Here is an 8,962-nt window from a genome sequence, read left to right as displayed (position 1 = left end):
TATATATATATTCCTTATAATCACAGTGTTTACCAGAAACAAACTTTTTACTGAATTTAATTAAATTGCTATAAATTCAATTATGTTTATCTCATAGAGATGCTTAGATACTTACTGAATGTAAAGTGACAATTGATATTTCCCCCTTTTCCAGTGCACAAAAACTCACTGTGGTCTGTGCCTTTCAGAGGCAGCTCACCTGCTCTCACGGTTATTGCACTTCTGGAATGAAATTTCCAGGCAGACAAATACCCACTGGCAAGGAAAGATATGTTTAGGGAGTCTTGAAATATATGAAACTTTGTGCACCTTCTTTAAGAAAATACAGGGTGACAAAAATAAAATTAGTTCCATGGAGCCTTAGAGATGACAATCCTCTGATGGATTCTGTTGGGAAGGGAGACAATTGCCTCTCCCAACTCTGGAGACATTTTTTTAAAAGAAGGATGAAATAAAAGTTATTTACAAATTAAACATTTTTGTAAAGGTTTCATAACTTTTCTTTCCAGCCCCTGTTGTTATCATCATAGGCCTAGGTCTAGATGTGAACTGGACAGGGATAGAGCAGAAACACCAATCTGAGATTCTGAAAATATGCTGTGATCATACTTACCTAAACTGTACTTACATCAAACTAGTTATGCCTGATAATCTTGTTCTTATTAAAGGATATAAAACTCAAGATGTTAATCAAATATATCCAGCACATGATACTAACTAAACTTCTTGTATTTGAGTGTGTCTCTAAGATCAGTTCTGGCCAATTATTTGTTATCAAAATTGATGAATATCACTTCTGAACATGAGCATTTAATAGGACAACAGTGTAACATCTTCCCCAGAGCTCCCTTTCCCTTTGTAAAGCTTACCAATGCCAGCAGAATGCGCGGCGTTATCATCCTGGCGGCAGTGAGGAGGTGTGTGGGCTAAAACAAAAATTAATACTTTTCCTCCCATCTTCTAAGTTCTTCTGGCTGTGTCAATAACCACATTTTCAGAGACAGATTAACAGGGGAAAATCAAATGTTTTAATTCATGTGCATTGGGGAATTCACATGGCCATAATAAATCCATAACAATTCCAAAGAGAATGAGGAAACATATACTAGTAAGACAATAGGAACAAAGGAGAAAGAGAGGAGAGCGGGGTAAGTTTTCAGGAGTGAGAATGAGGGGTTTACAGGCAGTTGTGGAAGAGTAGAAAGGAAAACAGAAGTCAGGAAAATCCTTGCTAGGCAGCTCAGGAACAATGGGACACAGTGGGTACGGAGCTAAGAGGCACCTGCCTGAAGCCCTCCTGTTTACCACACTTAATTCAAATTAGGGAATAGCCTCATCCTAAAATGTCCTTCCTGATTCAGGTGTCTCTGTCTGAATCTCTTGGGCAGGAAAGAAGGGGAGAGTCAAAGGTTCTCTCTGAGTCTTGTTTCTTAATAAACAGCTGAAATCAGTATCCCAAAACGCAGCTTCAGGGTGGCAGAATGTTTGTCCTTCGACATGAAAAGGTTAATAAGAGGTAGAGAAATACATTAATCCAACAAAATTGTATTACATTCCTATTCTGTGCCAAGTATCTTATAAAACCTTTCCCTGAAGACAAGAATAATTAATAAGTTTAGCAGATGTGAAGTTGGCAGTACTTGGGGGCAATTTTGATAGTGACAAGGAAGACATGGTCTCACCTTTTTTCTTCTCTGGATGGAGTTGGGCTGAGCATGTCATGTGTTTCTGGAGAGCTTTAGGTTAGGGAAGTTTCAATCGCACTGTACATGCACGCCCGCATGTGGTATTTTGTGGAAGAGCCACACCCCAGGGGCCAAAGAGCCGCATGTGGCTCGTGAGCCACAGTTTGCTGACCACTGGGTTAGGGGAAATGAGAGGACCCTCGGTGTGCCAGGTAAACAAGGGTAAAGGGCGTATTTGCTGCGCTCCTATCAGCGAATTGCACAGGTGGGATTCCTCCTTTGCTCTTAGGAGTGGGGTATCCTTTTCCCCATCGGGAGCTGGGGGGCTGGTTTCTGCGACATCTGGAGAAAAGGAATATTCTGACTTGCACAGAAGAATGAGTGCTTTTATTCACATGAAGTTACATACCTTGGTTTCCAAAGTCTCATTTTCCTGGAAAAGGCGCAGCTCGGGGTGTGGCAGAGCTCGAAGCCAGCGTCCGGAGTTTCCGTTCCTGGGGCAGCTGGGTCCCCTGTAGCAGCAGGCTAGTGTGTCCATCAGTCCACTGTGTGGGGTCCGCATGGCTGTGGGCCACGTGGGCGAGTGCAGGGGGACATGCCCTCTGCAATAGGAGAGCCAGAAGTGCAAGAGGCCTCAGAAAGGGAATTCCCTTTGTTCAAGAGTCTAAATATCAAATTTTTCTGCCCTTACAGTGGCCATGCCTACTTGCCTACTCTGGCCTATGCCCTATTCCCGGGTATGACTGACAAGCACCTTCCCATGTCACCCAGACCTTGCCAGGCATGTGTCTATTTTCTAGTCCACGGCTCTTTGGCCCCTTGAGTGTGGCTCTTCCACAAAATACTGACTTCTGTGCATGGGCCACGAAGTTTCAATTGCACTGTACGTGCTCGCCCACACGTGGTATTTTGTGGAAGAGCCACACTCCAGGGGCCAAAGAGCCGCCTGTGGCTTGCAAGCCGCAGTTTGCCAACCACTGGTCTAGTCCCTTCCCCCATTGATCTTTGGGGAATAGACCTGCAGGGTGTTAAACTGCAGCTTCCTGGCACAGCTGTAAAAATGGCATGCCTATTACCTGGTCTTCCTTTATTTCTTTCCTGTTAATTAATAACCAGATTATTACAATGGTATCAGCTCTAGGCTTTCACAGAGAGAAGTTAAAAAGACCGAGTTTGGTTTATGGCCCAGTCATACCTACCAGATAAAGACAATGCATAGGTTTTGTTTATGGCCCAGTCATGCCTACCAGATAAAGACAATGCATAGGAATTTAGGATTTTAGACTTTCATTTGATTAAGTATCTTCAGCTTTGCATCTTTTAGAAACCCAACCTAAATGGGTTCTGGTCCAGGAAAGGAAACTTGAATTATGGCCCCAAACAGGGGGTATTTGGAGTAGCAGTGAGGCAGAATAGTTAGACAGGAAAATTTGGGGCAAGTAGCACAGGGGAACTGAGACAGATAGCTGATTGAAACTGCACCCTGACTCACCTGCCTACTTCTCCCTTACACAATCACCCCCTTAATCATTAAGCCCTCAGGACAATGAGGTTCTGATCATATCAAGGAATCTTAGGAACCAAACCTAGGGTCCATTGACCACAGAGAAGAGTTTTGGTCAAACTAGAGATAACATCTAGGCCTCAGTTGTGTTTCAGCTCCAGGAACAGAAAAGCAGCAAAACCAGATGAAGCTTCCCTATGGCATGGGAACTAGCACTTACCAACCAGTGGAGGCCAGGACACAGAAAGGACACACCTGGAAAGCTGAAGAATATTCTATTGAGATCCTCCCCTGAGACCTCCCTTAAACTCCTGCCTTTAGAAAACAGATAAAACCCTTAAGGCAAAGGACACATTGCATGCTCGCTCTCTCATGCCCAGGCCTTTCCCCTTCTTCTTTCCTTAGGTGCCTATGCTTTGCTTTCTTTCTCCTAAGCTCTAAGGACCCTTCGTGTGCATGCATACTTGTTCTCTGAGTGCACACAGCCACCTGGGCTCCCTTCGCTGCCTCTGTGACTCTCCTCTCACAAGGCCAAGGCAGCCATTTGAGCAGCGCAGTCTCTTCTTTCTTTAGTGTACTTGCATCTCGCTCCCTAATGAACTTTATCTTGCACTAGAGTTCTTGGCTCTGAATTCTTCCTTAGCCCAACTCAAGAACTGAGGTTGCCAACCAAGAGCCCACATCAGTATTTTCTGGGAAAGGGCCTATAGTTATGATATGATATGTGTTTTATATAAAGCCAAGGTGATTTTTTCTGGCAATTTTCTTTCTTCCTTTTTTTTTTTTTTTTTAACAAATTCACATTTTATTTACGTCAAAATAAACTGTACAAAATTGACTTTCTTGTAAAGCTTACTGATGATAGCAATATTTTCTGTATTATTCCTAGATAAACCACAAAACACATTTTTGTAGGTTGTCTAGGTTTTGCTTATAAATCAAGATGAGGCAGTAGATATAATCATGGAAAAAGACAGAATAAAACAGACCAATCTGTTGTCAGTATCCATGGCCTCTGATCCAGTCTTGACCATGAAACAGAAGTGTTTGACATATTCTTGCTAAAAAGCTTATAAAGATATAGGCTCAACAAAGGAATGTCAACAGCAACATCCAGATGTGGGTGGAACAACAACGGTAGGTTCTTCCTTCAATGTTTAACAGTAACTTGTTTAAGATCATCGAATAAAGACAAAATCTACACTGAAATCCTTGTTTGGCAAGCTCATGTTTCTTTCACTATCTGGTAATTTAACTGTCCATTACAGATTTTTAATAGTATACTTAAAACTCCTGCTATTCAAAGGTTAGTCATGAGCTTCTTTGTAAAGTTTTATTAAACATATTCCTCCCACACCTTCCCAAAATTTATTTCTTTGAAAAACTGATAACTCAATACCCAACAACTGGATCCACAGTGATAATAAATGCTATATCTACAATGACTTTAGCAGAGACCACGCAGAAGTGCAATGTGGCACTTTCATCGCCACCCTCTGAAAGAACGGTTAGTCCTCCAAGCGGGAGAGTTCACACAGGGGCCATTTAAACATGTATAACCAATGGCTAATGTACTCAAGATAGCCAGTGACTAAGTGGCCCACTTATACCTAATAGCTTTTCCATGTTTTCAAATTTCTTAGATTTTTTTCAATATCTTATCTAATAAAGTGTGAACATGCAAATTGACCATCATGCTGTAATGGTCAAGATGGCTGTGCCCACAGTGGAGGCAGGGATTCCTTAACACAAGGTGGCTGCACGCACACTGGAGGCCAAGTTCCCATAACGAGCCTTAACGAGCAATCAGCAGGGACCTGAGGCTGCGTGGCGCTGTGCGGAAGCAGGAGATCTGAGGCTGTGCACCCCCCAGTGGAGCTTGACAGGGGGCCTCAGGCCACGCCCCCCACCCAGCAGAGCTTGACGGGGGACCTCAGGCTGTGTCCCCTGCCTGGCGGAGCTTTATGGGGGACCTCGGGCCGTGCCCCCCACCTGGCAGGGTTTGAAGGGGGACCTCACCAACACGGGCAGGTGCTCTTGCCCTGCTATATCCTCAGTGGTAATCAACTTCCCTGAGCATTCCTTCCCAAATGCAGCTCTCACAGATCTCCTGCGTCTGCTTCTGCTTGTGCTTTTGAACAGAACAGTGTGTTGGCTGTTCTCTCAAAGCGCTTTCTCAGAACCTCTTCCTCAGAATTTATCCGGCACTCCAACAGTGCCTGCCTGAAAGTTATCAGGAGCAAAGAGACCTTCTGGGATTTCATCAGCTTCATGTCCATCCAGAGGTATGTTTTGTTTTCCCATAAGAATCAAAATTTCAAATAAAGATTTTAAGTATTCTTTGTTTTCCTTCTCTTCAAGGGTTCAAGGTAAAATGTCTTCATCCTGTTCTTCACCCTCTTCTGCACTGGAGTTCTGAAGATTGCTGTTGTTGATTTCTTTATGTTTTTGTTCCTGTTCAGAAGTTTCATCAATTTTTTTCTGGTTCAGTGTCCTGATTTCATCTTCACTAAAATGTTTTATTTGTTTTCTGTGTCTACTATGTGGATTGTTCACATTACTGGTAAGACCAAATATTGTTAGTAGTGCATTATCTGGAAGAGCTGTCCTATAAGGACTCTCCCAATGACTTTACAAGTATCTGCTTTAAATAATTTTGAGAAATAAATAACCCAATCATTCTTTAGTTTTCTGGTGCCTCTGCAAAACATATAGTTCTACAGATCATAGAGGTCTCAAAGTGTTTGGCACATATCAATAATGTTTATTTAATTGATCAGGTGTTTTATCTTCTAAGTCTGCTCTCCTACAATTTTCCACCCACTTCTGGCATCTGGCCGGATCCCTCAGGAACCTGAACAAGGCCAAATCCGACTGTGTGCTCTACCGCGTGCAGTTGGGGGCTGCGCAGAAGTTCGGCATTGTCGCCCACCTGCCCACGAGCCTGCCCAGCGCTCCCCTTCCTGCCTCCTCATGGCAGCCCTCCTGCCCTTCTGGGCTGGGAGGGGAGCCGGCCGGCCAGCTGGCTCATCAAAGACAGCAGATCTCATAAATCTTTCGCCTTTTATGGCAATTTTCAAAGCCCCTAAATGAAATGATGTAACTTTATTCTGTGGCAAACTTTATTTTTTTTAATGTACACTGTCCTTTTGATTTGCTAATAACAAGAAATGAGTCCTCTCCCTTTAAATCCATTCTTTGAGTTAACTATTCTACTCATCAGAATGTACGTTTCCACATGATTACAATGCCAGCCACACCAAAGCCCTCTAAACTGTTCACTCATCATAACTGGGGGACACTGTCTGGAAAATTATTTCTATTGCAACACCCTGAATAAAGCACCCAATTCCCTTCAGTGTGGGTCTGGCAGAACTGTGTAAAGTGTGACATTGTCTAAGAGATGTAAATTCCTAGCACTCTTGAAAAAGAATGCTTAAAAATAAAAACATGATCAGACCAGGGGGTCTGGTAAGAATGTGGGGGAGGCAGTCTTTCAGAATAGCTGAGTGACTCAGAAAGGTTCTGCTACATTATAATGAAGTTACTACACCTTTTACACAACACAGAAATTTATTAGAGTTCAATTAATTAAGAGAAATGAAAGTAGATTTTCTGTATATCTTTCAAATATAACAATGATTTTAGGTTCTATTACTGACACATAAAATAATTAGTTGAATACATAAAAATTATCTAGAATTATGCATGAACATGAGAAAAAAATGGTATTAGCTTTTTCTTATTATTACTGTATAACAAATTACCAAAACTTTAGCAGCTTAAATAAGACCTCTGTGATATGTTTCTGTGCGTCAGTCCAGGTGGGCTCCACTGGCCTCTGTTCGGCTGAAACACAGCAGGAACCAGGGGTGAGCAGGCTGAGCACTCTTTGGAGAGCTGGGGGGTCCATTTCCCAGCGGCAGCCGCCGGCTGCTGACAGCTGCACTGCTGTGTGTTTGTAGGACCGAGATCCTCACTTTCTTGCTGGAAGGGTCACGCTCTGCTCCTGGAGGACACCTGCATCGTCCCCTCCATGTTTAAAGCAGCAATGACACTGAGTTCTTGTGATTCTATTTTCTCTGACTTCACCTTCTACTGCTGCCGTCTGCCTTTTAAACGGCTTATGTAACTGTTAGGTCTGATCAAATGACTGAGTCCACACCCCCTCACCTGGAACTGACCTTTAGGCCACTTCGCAAGGGACGCTCCCTTTCACTTAGAGCACATTCCACTTGCTAAGACCATTATCTTTCCCCTCTGGACCTTCCCAGGATCAGACCTGCCCAGGGAATACTCCGCTCAGAAAAAGCCCACCTAGAGTCCTTTAAAATCTCTGACTCCCCATCCCTAGGGGCTGGTGCCATTTGGGGCTCAGCCCTCCTGGTTTTCCAGGTGACCTAATAAATCCATAATTCATCACCCCTTTGGGACTCGTTTGTTCCTCCTTCGGCTACCCTAACAGTGACTAGCTCAGGTTTACCTGCCTAATCTACAAATTTTTAAGATTAACTGATTTGAATCTTAATTACGGCTTCGAAGTTCCCTCACGGCAATGCCTAGATTTTTTTGTTGACTAACAGGACAGGGGCAGGGCATGGTAATTCTTAAAATTCTGCCTACCTCATAGTTGTAAAGGGACTAAAATTCTGCCACTCTGAAGCTGCCCTTTTGGTGTATTGATTTTAAGCTATGTATTAAGAAGCAGAAGTCAGAAAGAAACTTGACCCTCCCCCTTCCTGCCTAGGAGATTCTGACAGAGAAAACTGCTTCAGGAAGGAGATCTAAGGTGGTTCCTTAGCCTAATAGAATGAAGTGTGGTAAATAGAGGGCTTCAGGCAGGTGCCTGCCACCCAGATAGCACCTGTGTACCACTGTTTCTGAGTTACCTGGTGAGGATTTCCCTGCCATACGTGTCCTGCTCTTCCTCAGCCACCTGTAAACAGCCCACCCTCACCCCTGAAGCACCACTGCCTTCTCATTTGTCAAAAAATGTCTCATTGTCCCATGTTGCCTCACCGCCTTTGGAATGTTCATGCCTATGTGAGTGCCCTATGCACATGTATTAAACTTTGGCTTTCTCCTGTTCATCTGCCTCTTCTAATTTAATAACTAGAGGCCCAGTGCATGAATTTGTGCACGAGTAGGGTCCCTCAGCCTGGCCTACAATCAGGGCCAATGGGGACCATCTCGCCCAGTCCCAATTGAGGCTGGTCAGCAGGGGGATGGACCTTGGGAGGTTGGCCACCCATGGGAGGGTGGCTGTGGGAATGCACTGACCGCCAGGAAGCAGATACTGCATTGAGCATCTGCCCCCTGGTGGTTAGTGCACGTCATAGCTATCAGCTGGTCATCTGGTAGTAAGGGTCACTTAGGCGTTTATATATAGACTAGTAGTCCGGTGCACGAAATTCGTGCACTGGGGTAAGGAGGGGAGAAGGGGCCCCTCAGTCTGGCCTTCACCCTCTCCAATCTGAGACCCCTCAGGGAATGTCCAACTACCTGTTTGTGCCCACACTTTTAACAGATAACAGCTCCATTGTTGTTCCTTTCTTATGCTTAAAACCATTGGAATTAGTAGGTATTCAAAGTGTGTATACATTTTGGGGGGACACCCTGTATATCTCTAGTCAGTGGTGAAAAAAACCAACAGCAGATTTGGAACCCCCAGACAGGGAACCTTGCTCATTCCCCACATGTCTCCCCACTTCACTTTCCACCTTCGTGGGCAGCAGGAGAATCAATGTTTTCTCTCATTAATTCGGAAAAGCAC

At 44.0% G+C, this 8,962-nt stretch overlaps 1 pseudogene; it reads right to left on the bottom strand.

Moving 5' to 3' along the window:
• Positions 1-5,151: 5,151 nt before the first annotated feature.
• On the bottom strand, positions 5,152-6,182 carry LOC106723642 (annotated as a pseudogene).
• Between the last annotated feature and the right edge of the window lie 2,780 nt (positions 6,183-8,962).

Source organism: Myotis brandtii, unplaced genomic scaffold (genome assembly GCF_000412655.1).
Source record: "Myotis brandtii unplaced genomic scaffold, ASM41265v1 scaffold615, whole genome shotgun sequence".
Lineage (NCBI taxonomy): Eukaryota > Metazoa > Chordata > Mammalia > Chiroptera > Vespertilionidae > Myotis > Myotis brandtii.
This window is presented reverse-complemented; position numbering and strand designations above follow the sequence as displayed.